Source organism: Schistocerca nitens, chromosome 9 (genome assembly GCF_023898315.1).
Source record: "Schistocerca nitens isolate TAMUIC-IGC-003100 chromosome 9, iqSchNite1.1, whole genome shotgun sequence".
NCBI classification, from domain to species: Eukaryota; Metazoa; Arthropoda; class Insecta; order Orthoptera; family Acrididae; genus Schistocerca; species Schistocerca nitens.
In genome coordinates this window covers 454,527,348-454,545,122 of record NC_064622.1, presented here as the reverse complement: position 1 = coordinate 454,545,122, position 17,775 = coordinate 454,527,348, and positions in this window count along the sequence as shown.

The following is a 17,775-nucleotide window of genomic DNA, read 5'->3' as shown; positions in this document are numbered from 1 at the left end:
TCGTGTGACATTTATGTTCGTCACATCTGTCTTCAATCGTACGACACGTCTGGCCAATATAAGACTTCCTGCAGTGGCACAGGATTTTATATATTCCTGGTCTCCTCAGGCCGAGGTTGTCTTTAACAGAGCCCAGCATTGATTGCACTTGTGCTGGAGGCCGGAAAACACATTTAATTCGGTATTTCTTGAAAATTCTGCTCATCTTAAGACATGGCACCGACGTACGGTAGAAAAACCTACCCCGTGGTGTTGTATGCTTCTTCAGGCTGTTCTCGAGATTGGGAGTGTGCTGGTCAAAATGCATTCTAGATCTTCTTCTCGGAGTACCCATTCTGGGCAAACACGGATCGGAGATTGCTAAGCTCTGCCGATAAGCTGTCCTGATCTGCGATGGCTCTAGCCCTATGCACTAGCATCCGTAATACACCGCTGCGCTGTGAGGGATGATGACAGCTCGTAGCTTGTAAATAAAAGTCTGTGTGTGTAGGCTTCTGGAACACACTGTGACCCAAGGAGCAGTCTCCTTTTCTACGAACCAAAACCTCCAGAAACGGGAGCTCACCATCTTTCTCTACCTCCATGGTGAAACAGATGCTTGGATGGAAGGAGTTCAGGTGTTCCAGAAAAGAAGGAAGTGTTGCTGTCCCATGCGTCCTTACCACAAACGTATCATCTACATGTCTCCAAAAAAATTTGGGTTTCAAAACCGCCTTCTGAAATGCTTTGTCCTCGAAATCTTCCATAAAAAGATTAGCTACTATGGGAGACAGAGGGCTACCCATAGCAACACAGTCAGTCTGCTCAAAATACTGGTCGTTGAATAAAAAGTCGAGGTAAGCACGTGTTTGAAAAGGTGTAAGATGTCCTCTTCCAGCTTAGCTCCTATGAGTTGTTATGAGTCCATCAGAGGCACTCGTGTGAACAAAGAAACCACATCGAAACTCACTAGTAAATCGGTAGATTCAAGGCGCAGGTTCTTCAGTCGCCGTATAAAATCTTCTGAGTTTCGAATATGGTGTTCACATTTCCCCACCATGGGACTCGGAAGAGAAGCCGGATGTTTAGCTAGGTGGTATGTTGGGGCACTTATATTACTGATGATAGGGCGAAGTGGAACATTCTCCTTATATATATCTTTGGCAGGCCATAAAGTCGTGGCAGAACTGGTGCTCGTTCTCTTAAACTCTTCTTCAGATGGTCAGGACGTTGGCTGGATTTGAGGAGATGGGATGTCTTCCATCGTACGGCATCCATTGGATCTTTCTGGAGATGATGATATGCTGTATCCTGTAGTAAGTCCATCATCTTGCCAAAATAAGATGTAGCAGGCAGAAGAACAGTGGCGCTCTTCTTTCTTCAGTGGTGACGTTCTGCTTGGGTGCAGGTATCCTAGTTATTGATCTGCCAGCGTCTCGCCTTATTTCTTCAGCAGCATCATTCGGTAGTTTTAAAACACTTTGTTCATGGCACTGATGAACTCCTTGATGGGCAAGGTCTTGGGAGTAGGTGCAAAATTAAGTCCTTTTTCTAACACTGACATTGCAGCATCACTCAGTGGTTTATCTGTGAGATTAAACACAGTCCGTCTGCTAAATTTCTCTTCTTGCAATAACCAGTGTGTAAGGTGTTGGAACTTAGAAGTACGATTCGCCGTGATTTGCTGCCACGCTCAGGTAGAGCTGTCCACCCGCTCCCAGGAATCTGCTGAGAGACAAGAGATCTTCAGGTGAAGTGAGAGCAGGCTTCTAGAGACTTGATCTAATACTCATCTAGTATAACATATTCTTTTTCTCACCAGTGCCCTGCTTGCTCATTGTTTAATTCTCCTGGCTGCAGCAAAGTCCACGTAATGGGTAAACTTGGCGAAAGTCAGTGTAGTTTGCTGGTCCCGACATCTCAGTAAGAACGTGAGAGAGCACAACAGTCTCTCCCTTTTGTTGCGAAGTTTAGCGAACTCACGTACTGTGTTAACCATCTCCTCCCCTTAGAGGTACCAGATGTGCTGTTTGAGGCTTTCCTGGCGCTGCATCTGCTTGATAGGTTCCTGGGAATTATGCCGAATAATATTGTAAAAACCGCACAGTATTTCAGCGAGGCAACTGCCACCATCTTCAGGTGCTACTGTTGCTTCGCTGAGAAGCTCGCCAATTTATATGTTCGCTTTCTAGAACAGTGCAGGCTCCAGTGGGGCATAATGTCATGGAAGACCAATCATAGACAGCGTTGAATACCAGAGCCCTCTGCTGGAGAAACGGGTTGTATGTCGGTGGCGTGTATTAAGATGGGTAGAATTTTCAAGAAATACCGAATTAAATGTGTTTTCCGGTCTCCAGCACAAGTGCAATCAATGCTGGGCTCTGTTAAAGACAACCTCGGCCTGAGGAGACCAGGAATATATAAAATCATGTGCCACTGTGGGAAGTCTTATATTGGGCAGACGTGTCGTACGATTGAAGACAGATGTGACGAACATAAATGTCACACGAGGTTGGGTCAGCCAGAGAAATCTGCGGTTACTGAACACTGACTTTACACAGGACACGGCATTAACTACGAAGAAACCAAGATCCTCTTGTATGCTTCCACATAATGGGACTCCATCATCAAAGAGGCGGTCGAAATACGTATAAGCAGTGACCTAATAAACAGAGACACGGGGTTTCACCTGAGCAAAGCCTGGGAGTCAGCCTTGGTGGCACTAAGGAATCGTCAGCCGCAGATTAGCAACTGCACAGAGTCAACGCAGATGGAAAACCTTAGCGCAGATGCTTAAATCGTGCGCCAACACCTCGTCCGTGAGAACGGTTTCCGTCGCTCCCGGCTGCATTTTCCCGCACCGTGGCGCGCTTCCGCAGACTTCGACCAGTTTCTCCAGCAGAGGGCTCTGGTATTTGACGCCATCTACCATTTGTTTTTCGTGACATTATGCCCCCGCTGGCGCCTGCGCTGTTCTAGAAAGCCAACATATAAATTGGCGAGCTTCTCAGCAACACGGCAGTAGCACCTGAAGATGGCAGGCAGTTGTCTCGCTGAAATATTGTGTGGTTTTTACAATATTATCCAGCGTAATTCCCAGGAGCCTATCAAGCAGACGCAACACCGGGAAAGCCTCAAACAGTGCATGTTAGTGTGTGTTCACATAAGCAATACAAATTGAATATTGCTGACAATATACCCCAGTCATACTCCTGATAATATTTTTCAGCAGCATTCATCATGGCCATGTTTTGGGCTTTTTGCTGCTTACTGATGGTGAACAGTAGGATGAAATAAGGGACACCCTACCCAAGACCTTTCCTACCTCTGCTCAAGGGACATTCCAATGCCCATCCAACCTCCACAACATTCTGGTCCACTCCTGTGCCACATCCAGTTTCAACCCCTTGCCACAGGGATCATATCCCTGCTGAAGACCTGCCCAATCCAGTCCTGTCACATGCTTATCCACCCAGTCCTGTCACATGCTTATCCATCCAGTCCTGTCACATGCTTATCCACCCAGTCCTGTCACATGCTTATCCACCCAGTCCTGTCACATGCTTATCCTACTCGGAGGCCAGGGTACCTGTGAAACTGGGTATGTAATATACCAACCCTGCTGCAATAATTCCACAGCTATTTACATTGGTATGAATACCAACAAACTGTCCACCAGAATGAATGGCCACTGCCAAACTGCAGCCAAAAGCAAAATGGACCATCCTGTGGTACAAAATGGAGCTAAACATACATTGAAGTGCTAAAGAAACTGCTATAGGCATGTGCATTCAAATACAGAGATATGTAAACAGGCAGAATACACTGCTTCGGTCAGCAATACCTGCATAAGACAAGTGTTTGGCACAGTTGTTAGATCAGTTACCGCTACTACAGTAGTAGGTTATCAAGATTTAAGCGAGTTTGAACGTGGTGTTATAGTCAGCAACTGAGCGATGGGACACACCATCTCCGAGGTGGCGATGAAGTGGGGATTTTCTCATATGACCATTTCACAACTGTACTGTGAATATCAGGAATCCAGAAAAACATCAAATCGCTGACATCACTGTATCTGGGAAAAGATCCTGCAAGAACGGGACCAATGACGACTGAACAGAATCTTTCAATGTTACAGAAGTGCAACCCTTCTGCAAATTGCTGCATATTTCATTGCTTGCCCATCAGCAAGTGTGTGTCGATAAGAGCTTTCAGACCTGAAGGACCACTCATGTACCCTTGATGACTGCGTGGCACAAAGCTTTATGCCTCGCCTGGGTGTTAACACCGATATTGGATTGTTGATGAATGGAAACATGTTGCCTGTCAAACGAGTCTCATTCCAAATTGTATGCCGGCTGCTGTGGCTGAGCAGTTCTAGGCGCTTCAGTCCAGAACTGCACTGCTGCTACGGTCGCAGGTTTGAATCCTGCCTTGAGCATGAATGTCTGTGATGTCCTTAGATTGGTTAGGTTTAAGTAGGTCTAAGTCTAGGGGACTGATGACCTCAGATGTTAAGTCCCATGTATAGAGCTTAGATCCATTTGAATCATTTTTCAAATTGTATGGAGCGGATGGACATGTACTGGTATGGAGATAATCTCATTAATCCATGGACCCTGCATGTTAGCAGGGGATTTTTCAAGCTGGTAGAGGTTGTGTAATGGTGTGGAGCGTATGCAGTTGGAGTGATATCGGACACTTGATTTGTCTGGATATGATTCTGACAGGTGACACATACATAAGTATCCTGACTGATCACCTGCATCCATTCATGTCCATTGTGCATTCTGCTGGGCTTGGGCAATTCCAGAAGGACAGTGCGACACCCCACACATCCAGAACTGCTTCATAGTGACTGCAGGAACACACTTCTGAGTTTAAAGAACTTCTGCTGGCCTCCAAACTCCACAGACATGAACGTTATTGAGCATATCTGGGATGGCTTGCAATGTGCTGTTCAGAAGATATCTCCATCCCCTCGTACTCATATGGATTTGTGGACAGCCCTGCAGGATTCATGGTGTCAGTTCCCTACAGCACTACTTTAGACATTAGTCGGGTCCATGCCAAGTCGTGTTGTGACACTTCTGCATGCTCTGGGGGCCCTACATGATATTAGGCAGGTGTACCAGTTTCTTTGGCTCTTCAGTGTAATATGCTTGATTTCAGTGGCTGCTTCATAATCCAGATCATCTGGATCCTTCCCTCCAACACCAGCTTTTCTGAACTGTGCAGATGGGAACTGCCCCTATAGCACATTCTCTGCTCCTGAAATTATCCTGGTCTCATGCTACGGTGACCTGCTATCCCCACTACCCCCACGCAACAGTTTCTCCTCCCTCTGCCCTGTCCCATCTTCTCAGTTCATGTCCCCTAACCCTTAATGTGTGCTGCCCTCCGCCAGTGCACCCATCAGGTTTTTCCCCTTGTCTGCTCCCCTCCTTTTCTGCTCCCCATTTCCCTCCCCCTCCCTCACCCACAGCTCCTGCTTTATCCTGTTTTGTCCTGCTGCCATCTATTCCCTGCATGATCTGTCAGACAGCACTCTCCCCTCCCCCTCTTGACCTGCTATCACGCTCCCTTCCTGACCCCACTCCAGCTTGTTGGTCTTATTCAATGCAACAGTTGCATTCTGCCCATACTGGCCAGAGATAGTGGTCACATGTTCTTCCTTGTGTGAATGTGAGTTTTCTTTTCTGAAGAAGGCTTTGGCCAAAATCTCAGTTTGTAACAGTCTTTTCATTATATTTGACTGCAATTTAGCATGTCATCTTTATGGTGAATAGCAAACTGTACTTTTCAACATCAAGGAAAGTAACATGGAATAGGATCCTGTGACAGTTAATTGGCAGAAGGTATTTGGAGATTCCAGGAAATTTAACAGGTCAGCCTCACCTAGAGTCCATGTGGCAAGTCATCAATGAATCTAAAGCAGACCAGGAAAGCCCCCTCCAAATGACCTATGAAAGAGCTGGCTAGGAAGGAGCCATATTGGTTGCCTGGCTGTACCCCATATCTGTTGGTATGTCTGCCCCTCAAAGGTGAAGTAGTTGTTGGTAAGTATAAAGTTGATTAAGGCGAGCAAAAAGGATGTCATAGGTTTAGTTTATTAATTGAAAAGTGCACAATGTGCAAAGAGAAATTACAAATGAATAATTATTTCAGAGCCAGTTTTATAATAGAGGTTTCCCTCATTTCGCAGTTTTGAGCATGGTATTTCTCACAATGTTTCTTACACAAATCACAAACACAGTCTTTGTTCGGCTGGTGAAATCTCTTGTTTTGGCAGAATCTATGGTGAAATCCATGCGTGGTGTAATGTGTTAGTACGTGTCGTAGCTTGTAGTTTGCTTGTTTCCATTCGTCTGTCATTATGGCATCTGTGGAGTAGAAATTGAGCCAGATGGCTCTGAACTTCTCGGTGAGGGTTTAACGTGCTTTCTCATAGGGCTTGGTATTTGGCAGCAAATACTGCATTTTGGCGTCGTTGATGAAGTAGTTTTCCTTGGTTAATACATACGTTAGCCTTGAGGGTGCTGACTTCCTGATGCCTAGAATCCTTTTCAGGTAGTTAGCTTTGACTTTTTCTGTTGTTACTTACGTTTCAGAAGCTGAATTGATTATCTGGCATTTGTGAATCTATTATTTTTGTGAGTCTGTTTAAGATTTTCATGAATATCTTGAAAGATGTATTTTCGAGTGCTATACCTTGGTGTGAGTCAGGATCGCAGGGATCTCCTTTCCCTTTGAACATCACCTTGATTAATGATGACCTCCATTTCTCTGGTATTTTCCCAGAGTGGATGCATTGGATGAATAGTTCAACCCAGTAGTGTTGCATGACATGAAGTGTTAGATATAGATGCCTTTTGTTATGGGGGTGTGATTTGTCGTTGTTGTATCTGGAGTTAGTCCAAAAGCTGTTGGCTGAGTTTGATAGTTGAGGATGTTTTTGAAGTTGCTTTTCCACGATTCCATTAAGATAGTATCAATTACTGGGACTTGGGGTTTCCTGAGCGCTATGAATGGGGCAGTCTGGGTGCTTGTTTCACGCCTCCTGGTGTCTTTTTCAGTATACTCTGCCATCGTCTTCTTGATTAGTTTCTTACATTTCCATCTTTGCTTGGCACATTAGAACAGGTAGTTTGGGTGATATGTATCCCAGGGTTTTTTTTTTCCATTTGTTATAGGAGTTCTTATTAAACGATGGTTGCGATTTTCTTTCTTTCTTTCTTTTGAGTTTGGCAGGCTTGTAGATTTCTACTGCTTTAGTTAATTCGTGTTGTATTAACTGTTTTGCTTTGTCTGTTTCTTCAGTGTTGTGTCCAAGTTTCTCTGTATCGTATTTCCTAGATATTTTCTTCTTTGGTGGTACGAGCAATTGTTCTCGGCGAGAGATTTCAAAGGTTGTTGAGTTTGGTAGATGTTTAGTTGGAGCCATGGCTGAGTTCCATAGTGTGTTTTGGTTGAGGGACTTGATGTCTGTTCCTCTGTAGAAGACTAGGTCTATGGTGCTGGTTCCATTTGGAGCAATGTAAATTTTCATGTTGGGATCATTAATGAGAGAGTATCAAGTTTATTTTAGTGTCTCCTTAATCAGTTCCATTTTTAAGGTTAGTTAATCTATCCTAGCATTGACAACCCCTGTAAGAATTATCCTATCATCTGTTTTTGTTTGTGATAGTGCTTCTGTAATTCTTTGAATTGTGTCCTCTGTTGAAATGTGTGGTTGTGCGTACATGCCGATGATTGAGAGTTGGTTAGTCTTTATGATGGTTGTTTTTTCTTCTTTTATTATTTGTTTTATTGCTCCTATGCTCAGTTTGAGAAAAATTGAGACCCCTCCTGCTGCTCTTCCTGCAGTCTGACGGCTGAATGAATGTATTCTGTAATGTCTCTGTATGTTCTATTCCTGTGTTAGGAAAGTTTCTGTTGGGAAGAGAGACAGGGCGTTTTTCAAACATTTGATGATCCATACAAGAACACTTGTGAGTTGTTTATTGTAATTCTCCCCCTTCGGTATAGCATGTCATCCGAAAATGGAAACGTCTTAAGATTATTCCTATCAGCCAGAACTCTTGTCACTCTGTATGTTTGAGGAATTCGAATGGGAATCCTATTTTGAAGGCCTTGTTTACTCTCTAGTGTGTAGTTCTTAACATTGGACATTGTCTTTAACTCCATTTCTCTCGAACTACCATTTAACCTTCTCTGTTGTGGCGTTTCCCTTAAAGTTGTCTAGGTAAAGCCAGGCCATTTTGCTTGCAGCTTGCAAGTCGTCTTCTAGTATCCTTTTTCCGCGATGGATTGATTATATTTGTTTCTAGTTACCAGTTTCTAGTCTGGTTCTATTTGGCAATTATAGTAATTTTCTTGTCCATTTTCGGTGTTGTATACCTCATTTTCTCTGTATATAGGCCTGTTCAGGATCAAGTTTATTTTATCCTCTATAATTGTACTTAGCTTGTTAGTTATGAAGTCCATTACATATCTCATGTTTTTTTTGCATATTTGACAGCTCCTTGTTTTCACTGTTAACGTTTTTGTTTTGTTGTGTGCGCGATGTTTCCTGCTCTGAAATGTGCAAACTTTGGGTTCCGCCAACAGATGGCAGTAGCTGGCTGCTGCTGCTGCTTGCAGTATCTTGAGTGGGACCAACAGATGGTGCCACTTGTCCTGAGGCAGAGCTGCATTCTCCCTCCAGTGTGTCTTCTGTTTGGGGTTCCGTACCCTCACTTCGAGGATCGTTACTTTCCTTATTCTTATCTTTCTTTAGATTTGTTATTGTATCAAAAAGAGTTTGTTATATCGCTTTCCACTTTAAGAATCTTCTCGTTCTTTAGGTAACCGCTTGCTTCCGCGATCCTATCGTTTTGAGAGCATTTTCAATCCGTGTTTTCACTTGGTCCACCATGTTGCTGTGTCATAGGTTTGGGATCAGGTGGTTGCTGACTGAGGAAATGTTCAGCAGCAGACAGACCTCGTACTTGGGGGTGTTGGTATAGAGAGAGGTGGCATCAATGTTGACAAGCAAGGTGTGCGGTGGGAGAGAAATGGCCATGGATTCCAGATGATCAAGGAAATGGTTGGTCTCAGTACAAGAGGGAAGTCTTGGTACTATGGGTTGCAGGTGCTGATCAGCTAAGACACACATGCATTGAAGCCAGCAGATATGACAGCCAGGATAATTGTGTTTCTGGATTTTAAGAAGGAGGAAAAAGGAGGGGTTGCATGGTTTGGGTGGGGTAAGAGGTTCTTTGTATTGAAGTTAGAGGTCTGAGGTTTTAAGGAGGGACTGCAGGTCAGTCTGAATCACAGGTATGGGATCTTGATGGTGACTCCATATGCAGAACTATCAGATAGCTGGTGTAGACCTTCACTAACATATTCCTTTGTCAAGTACTACCTTAGTTTGCTGGTACGATAATGATGATAGATGCCCCTCATGTTTCCTTGGATGGTATTATCTGCCAAGCCAACTACAGACTGCAACAACATGCCAGACTTCCTACAATCATGCCCTGAAATGGGGTCCATTCTGTCTGAGATTTTGTTCCCCACACCTAGAACAGCTTTTCGTTGCCTTTCCAATCTCTGCAACATCCTTGTTGGACCCTATGCTCCTTCTGCACCCATCTCACTACTCTACAGTTCCTACCCCTGTGACTGTCCCCACTGCAAGACTTGGCATAAACACCCTCCTACCACCACCTACACCAACCCGGTAGCAGGCAAAACATATGCTATCAGAGGAAGAGCCACCTGTGTAATGACACATCATATAGCAGCTGTTATGTAAACACTATTCGGCCTTTTACATTGGCATGACTACCACCAAGTTGTCAGTAAGGATGAGTGGGCATAGGCAGAGGGTGTATACTGGCAACTCACAATATGGTGTTGCAGAGCATGCTTTAAAACTTGACCATTATGACCTCTGTGCCTTTTTAGCTACCCATTCCCCCCCCCCCTCCTGCCTCCCCCCCACGAGTTTGTTAGAACTCTGCAAGTGGTAACTGTCACTACAGCATGTCCTTGGTTCTTGCCCCTCCCCCCCCCCCCCCCCAATTTAATTTACATTAATTTCTTCTGAATCAGCATTTCCTCTTAAATACTCTGTTTTAGTTTTCATTTTCTGATCTGTCTATTTTTTTCCCGTCCCCCTCCCACCTCTGTTGCATACGATGCATTTAGCTTTACATTTTTATTAACTTGTGCACCAAGTTTTAGCAATAATATTTGTCTTGCATATTACCCTATCTTCCATCTTTAACCTCTTAGGTTTTCAAAATTATTTTCGTTTTAATATAACGGAAAGGACAGTTTGCTATTCACCCTAAAGATGACATGTTGAGTTGCAGATAGACAATGAAAAGACTGTTACACATTTAGCTTTCAGCCAAAGCTTTCTTCAGAAATGGAAACAAATTCATACATTCACACAAGGAAGCACACATGACCACTGTCTCTGCCCAGTATGGACAGAATGCAATGCGTTGAACAAAACCAGCAACAGTGAGTGAGGTGGGGAAGGGCGAGTGATACCAGGGTCAAAAGGGGTAGGGGAGAGTGCTATCTGACAGTGCATGCAGGAAAATAGATGCAGCAGGAAAAAGCTGTTAGGTGCAGCATCAGGGCTGTGGGGGAGCAGAGAAAGGGAGAAACCTGATGGGTATATTGGCAGGGAGCAGCACACAGTGAGGGTGAGGGGATGTGAACTGAGAGGAGGGGATAGGGCAATGGGGACAGAAATTGTTGGGTGGGGATAGTAGATTGAGGCCAGGATAATTTCAGGAGAAGAGAAAGTGTTGTAAGGTAGTTACCATCTGCACAGTTCAGGAAAGCTGGTGGTGGAGGGAAGGATCCAGATGATCTGGGTTGTGAAGCAGCAACTGAAATCAAGAATATTATGTTCAGCTGCATTTTGCACCATAGGATGGTCCATTTTGCTATTGGCCATAGTTTGGCAGTGGCCATTCATTCTGGTGGACAGTTTGTCGGTATTCATACAATATAAACAGCTGAGCAATTATTGCAGCAGATTTGGTATATGACATGCCCAGTTTCACATGTGGCATGGCCTCTGATGGGGTAGGATAAGCCTGTAATAGGTCTGGAAGTGCTGGGTGGGTGGATTGGGCAGGTCTTGCACCTGGAGCTTCCACAGGGATATGAGCTGTGTGGCAAGGGGTTGGAATTGGAAGTGGTGTAGGAGTGGAATGTTTTGGAGATTGGTTCGGCAATGGAACACCACTTTACAAAGAGTAGGAAAGGTCTTGGGTAGGATGTCCCTTATTTCGTCCTACTGCTCACCAACAGTAAGCAGCAAAATGCCCAAAATGTGTCCACGATGAGTGCTGCTGAAAATATTATCACACGTTATGGCTGGGATATATTGTCAGCAATATGCAATTTGTATTGCTTTTGTAAACTCACACTAAGACACTGGTGGAATGACAGTAGAGAAGTTCATAGTTGAATTATTGTAGAGAAGTTCATAGTTGGCATAGACAATAGGTACTTTCAAACCTAATTTACTTTGAAAAATATATTTGTTAAGATGACTCAGTGTAAATGTCATGTGACTAGGGCCTCCCGTCGGGTAGACCATTTGTCGGGTGCAAGTCTTTCGATTTGACAACACTTTCGTGACTTGAGAGTCAATGGGGATCAAATGATGATGATTAGGACAACACAACACTCAGTCCCTGATTGGAGAAAATCTCTGACCCAGCTGGGAATTGAACCCGGACCCTTAGGATTGACATTGTCGTGCTGACCACTCAGCTGCCACGGGCAGACATTTAAGGTAAGAAGCATTTTATCTACATATGAAGATATAATGAGCAGTCATATGGGAAGTAACATGTTTACATCAATTACTTCAACTTGTTATGTTCCTATGTATGCATCTTATCTTTTTAAACGCAGTTTAGGCCCATTTGACAGTTTTCAAGGATAGAGGTAATAAATTTTCTTTACACAGCAGCTTCACAAAAATATTTACTTTCTGTGCATCACTCACAGCTCTTAAATAAACAGAAAAAATATTGTTCTATGTAAGATGTAAAGTGCCATGCCATAAACTTTTTGACAAAGTGATAACTTGTGCACAATGTTTCAGCAGTAATCTCTGTCTTGCATATTATTCTGACTTCCACCTCTAAGCTCTTAGGTTTCAAATCTCATCTGATGCAGTTCCCAGTAACCAGTCTTTCCTTCTTATCCCGTCCAGTAAGTCTCCCCTGACCTGGGGCTCTGAGTGACTTTTGTGAACTCTGCCACCTTTCCTAAAGTTCTCAAATTCCTTTCCCTTCACACCTCTTTACTTCCCCTGTAAACCATCTGCCGTAAGAAGGAGCTGAAAGGCTCAGAAAGCTTGCATAAGTAAAACAGATAATCTGTTCCTAGATCCCAAAAATTACAATGAAGTGATGACACGGGCAGTAACAAATTGTCTGTCTGATCATGGCGGTCAAATGACAACCCTAAAACTTGCCAGCAGAAAAACAACACATGGCCATTGTAACCAAGTTAAACAGGTTAGATCAATAAATGCTGAATCTACTTGCTTGTTCAGAAATAGTTTATGCCATGAGCAATGGGAGGAAGTATACCAGGCTGACACAGTGAATGATAAGTTCAACTCATTCCTGAACTTATTCCTTAAACATTTTGAAGCTTCTTTCCCCAAAAGACAGATTAAAATCAAACCAACCTGTAGTAAAAGGAAAGAGTGGCTAACTAATGGCATAAAAAAATCATGTAACAAAAAGAAAGATCTGTATGTACAACAGAGGACTATTACAGACCCAGCAGTAAAGTTACATTACAAGAAATACTGTAAAATTCTAACAAGTGTAATCAAGAAGGCCAAACAGTTGCACTATGCACAAAAAATTAGCAATTAAAACAATAAAATAAAAACCATATGGCACATCATAAAAAGTGAGACAAAAAGGAACATAAAATCTGGCAATAATAAACACAAAGTTGCAGCCTCAGATTTCAACAATTTTTTTCTCTCTGTAGCTGAAAAAACAGTGAACCATAATAAACAGGCTCACACAGAAGCTATTGATCTACTTAACCACATGCAAATAACATCTAAAGTAGCACTTCATTTCAGAAGTACAACCCCTGAAGAAATTGAAAAAACCATAAAATTATTCAAAAACTCAGATTCCTGTGGATACGATGGCATATCAAGTAGGATTTTAAAATCATGTGCAGACTGAATCAGTTATATATTGTGCTATTTGCGTAACCAATCTATGGAAACTGGTGTGTTCCCAGATAGATTAAAACATGCAGTAGTGATGCCAATCCACAAAAGTGGAGCAAGGGATGAAATATCCAACTATTGGCCCATCTCCCTGCTGCCAGTATTCTCAAAGGTATTTGAGAGAATAGTGTATGATATGATTTATAGTCACACTACACAAAATGGCTTACTGGCTCCTACACACTTCGGCTTTCGTAAGGGCTCCTCCACAGACAGAGCTATATTTAACCTAACAGATGAAATTTTAGGTGAACTAAATTACAAAAGGTATCCAATGGGGATATTTTGTGACCTTGCCAAGGCATTTGATTGTGTAGATCACAACACACTCTTAAAAAAGCTTCCACATTATGGCATTAAAGACAAGTCTTTGACTTGCTTGGAATCATACTTACAGAACGGGAAGCAAAGGGTTGTCTTAAGGGGGACAGGAACAGCATTAACATCAGACTGGGGAAATATAAAGTATGGAGTCCCACAGGGCTCAATTCTTGGGCCATTAATATTCCTGATCTACATTAATGATCTACCAATAACAATTAACAACAGAGCAAAAATAGTAATGTTTGCCGGCGATACAAGTATCCTCGTAAAAGGACCCAACTCCACAATGCAGGATACAGCCCTGACAGTCTCTACTCAAGTACACAAATGGTTCACTGCGAATAGCCTAACCTTAAATATTTCAAAAACCAATATGATACAGTTTCTGACAAAAAATAAAAAAATAGAGCTCCTGAAATAAATGTTAACAATCACAAAATTAATCAAACCACACATACAAAATTCCTAGGTATCCAAATAGCCAGTCACCTAAGATGGAAAGAACAAATTGATCAGCTGGTCAAGAAACTTAGCTCATCGTGCTTTGCACTAAGAGCTCTCCATCAGTTAGTAGACAGAGAAATAATGTTGTTGTCATATTTGCATATTTCCATTCTGTTCTCTCCTGTGGCATAATCTTCTGGGGAAATGCTGCAGGTGTTGAAAAAGTCTTCAGAATACAAAAACGAGCAGTGAGGCTAATATGTGGGGTCCCTAATGGGACATCTTGCAGAGGTCTCTTAAATCTCGCAGGATACTTACCATCACAGGTCAGAATATATACTCACTGATGTTATTTGTAGCCAACAACAGGGAACTGTTTCAGAAAAATTGTGACATCCACAACCATGACACAAGACAGTTGAAAAATTTTCATCAAGGCTCTGCAACTCTCACTGAAGTACATAGGGGAGTTACTGAGTCAGGTATAAAAGTCTTCAATAAGCTCCCCATCAATATAAAAAAGGAAATAAATAATATACAGGTTTTCTAAAGGAAACTAAAATTATTTCTCATCGAACAAACTTTCTATAAAATGAATGAATACTTAGAGTTACGATGTACAAGTGTGGGGGAAACCGCCTAAGAAAAGCACTCCCTTAAAGATAGTGTGATGCTGTTACTTGTAGTTTAACTGAAATTGTGGTGATAAAATGCAAATTTATCTGTTTCAGTACGAGAAAATGTGAACTCCCATGTATCCCACTCTCTTGAGCATTCACTTAAATCTCTTCTTAAAGAATGCAGTTAAAACTTGTATTCATTCAAACCATGACCATGAAGAAAATTTACTTCCTTATATATGTCAGTAGCATAAAAATATGAACTGTCACTTATTCTACTATTTTAAACAATCACTTAAACTGTTTTTGGCATAATGCAGGCTTTAATACTGCATGCAATTAATTGTTCTTGTAAAATAAACCATTGTCTGTGCAATGTGATGTATATATGTTAATGTACTACTGTAATTGCATCAATTGACTTTTCCTATATTACTTGTACACTGGCTGTATAATATGTGATCAACAGGACCAAATAAATAAATAAATAAATAAATAAATTCTCCTGCCGCAACTTTTCATAATATTAAATATATTTTAGATAAATGGCAGCATTAGTTGCGAATACTGAAATCCTTAATCTTAAAAGTAAGATTTGATCGCTTTGTTACCATCTTCAGTGTAAATTATTCAAATCTTGTAGGCCCATATCGTAATAGCACAACATTTTCTGTGAGGTGTAAGATGTACTGTAATGATTATTTCCAACAGATGTCTTCACTTTTACTGCATACAATGACTTTAAATTTACAGAACCAATCTTGTAACCTTGGCTATTAATCTTAGCAGTTGCTGATCCGATGTACATATCGTTGTGTAGAAATAAATGTTGATATAAAGGATATAAAAATAACTTTGTTTTGGTTTCTTCAGACAGTCTGCAGGATTCATTGTGTCTCACTCCAGAGATACACCTGACCACCTGTTTTTGACAAATAATAATTCTTTTCACTTTTGTGGAGTACTCCATAGGTTAGGAAGTTGTAAAAAAGCTGTAATAAGAGTTAAGCAATAGCTTTCCACTTTCACAAGGTCTGAGTTTGCTCAGCAAATAGTTGGTTTTAGCTAATTTTGTTCTCTTGTCTGAACTTCTTGTTTTGGATCAAACTGAATGCCAAGAAGTTTAGTATCACTTGGACATTTGCATGTAAGTTTGAGATTAAACCTTATGAAAATGCAAGAGCATATAAATTTCTAAATATTGATTTATTTGAACTATAAATGTGTAGATATATGGTAGACTCTCACTGAATAAAGAGGATCTCTCTGTGCCCTCAGGCATAGAGCTATATACTTACTCAAGATACAGCATGTAACCCAACAGTGAAATGTCAGTATACACAGCTGAAACTTACACAGCAAGAACCTTAAGTTAGACCTTACATTACAACACGATTATTGCAAATTACAATAATTGAAGTGAAATATTTAAGGCAAGTAAATGTACTAAGTATGATGTTCGGTGCACCTCATCTTTGCATAAAGTAATGGTTTCTGGTTTCTAGAGTTAACAACTTTACTATGCATCAAAAAAAAAGTATATACAGTATTTTTATAACAGTACATAAAGAGTTTTCATTTGTGCTTAAAATGAATTAAACTATTATAGATTGTGAGTAGTAAAGATATGTGCTGTCAGTTTTAGTTATGAGTAAAGACTAACCAGAAAATAAAAGAACATTCAGTAATATGTATATATAACTCGTATGAGGTTCAATTTATTCTGTCAAATAAAAAACAGTAGAAATGACTGGAAATGTTTGTTTCACTGCCATGTAATATTGTTTCATACAGTAATTTTTGCAAACTATAAAATTTCAAAATAGATGGAATGGCCGCCTACCTTTTCCTTCAGGACACAAAATTCATGGCCTGCCCACAGATGCAGTTAAAAGGAAAACACTGATCCTAGTTTTTAGAACTATCAGTTCTTTACTTAGAAAAGGACTGGTTGGGGAAGGTTAGAAATGAGGAAGATCAGTCACACCTATCCGCTGTGGGACGAGGGGAAACAAGTCTCCGTCCTTACAGCAGTAAAAGCCCAAACATTTCTCTGCACATCTAAAGAGCTCTTCATTGTCTTGGAATTACATGGAAAGTGTCAGCATAGGATGAGTGATATTAATATGGTTGGCTCAATGATAAATATTTATTTTGTACAGGCACTACACTGTTATAAAGCAAAGAGAATAAAAATATCAGATACACACATTTTGTTTAAATTTTCAAGACATCACTTCCCATGTCTCTGTCATACACAGAAATGACCATCACATACAAGCAAGCAGAATCAGCTTTCATTGCTGAAGACCGTGGCACGTGGTTCCATCCCACAGGTGAACAGGTGACGGCACCAATCCAGCTACGTACATCAGTGCTGAGGCACGAGTAGAAGATGAGCAAGAGGTGTGCATGCCCACTGATGAACTTAGCTTTGTCACAAGAAAGTGCCGTGGTGCGCACAGCCACACAAACGCAACAGTCGGCTACTGCGGCAAAGTCAAGCGGCGCCTGCAACTTAGTACCGGCACGTTCTGCCAGCTGGCGCTAGAGGCGTTCCCGCCAAACATTCAGTCAGCTGCCAACTGTGCGCGCGCACGAGCATTTTTCCGGCGTGGATGGTCACACGATGATATCACCGTCTGCCAATCTGGGATCGCCAAGGGCCGCCAATCGTCACTCTGGAATCGGCGGAGGAAGACTGGAGTCGCCGGGTTAAATAGCCGGAAGAAAGGAAAGCAGGCGTCTTTCGACCCGCCGCAGACTGCCTCCCAGAAGAGACTTTGACGCAGCCGGAACGTCCGGGTGCCACGTCTTCGCTACGCCGGCCAACGACCCCGGACTCTCCGCCCGTCTACTTCCTCGGCATCTGCCAGAGCGCGTCGAGAGAAAACCAGACAAAGGAATGTAAATGCAGTTCAGTTGCTAATATTTCAATTCAATAATGTGACATAATTCTCTGGCTTGTTACAAATTTTGGCAGGAGAAGAAGCTTTTTGTTTTCGAAGGAAGTTTATCATTTTGTAAAATTAAGCGGTGGCCTTGCTCCACGTAATAAAAATTTTTTGTTCGCAAAGGTGTGTTAATCTTTGGATGTAACAGAAAGTAGTTCTTATTAGT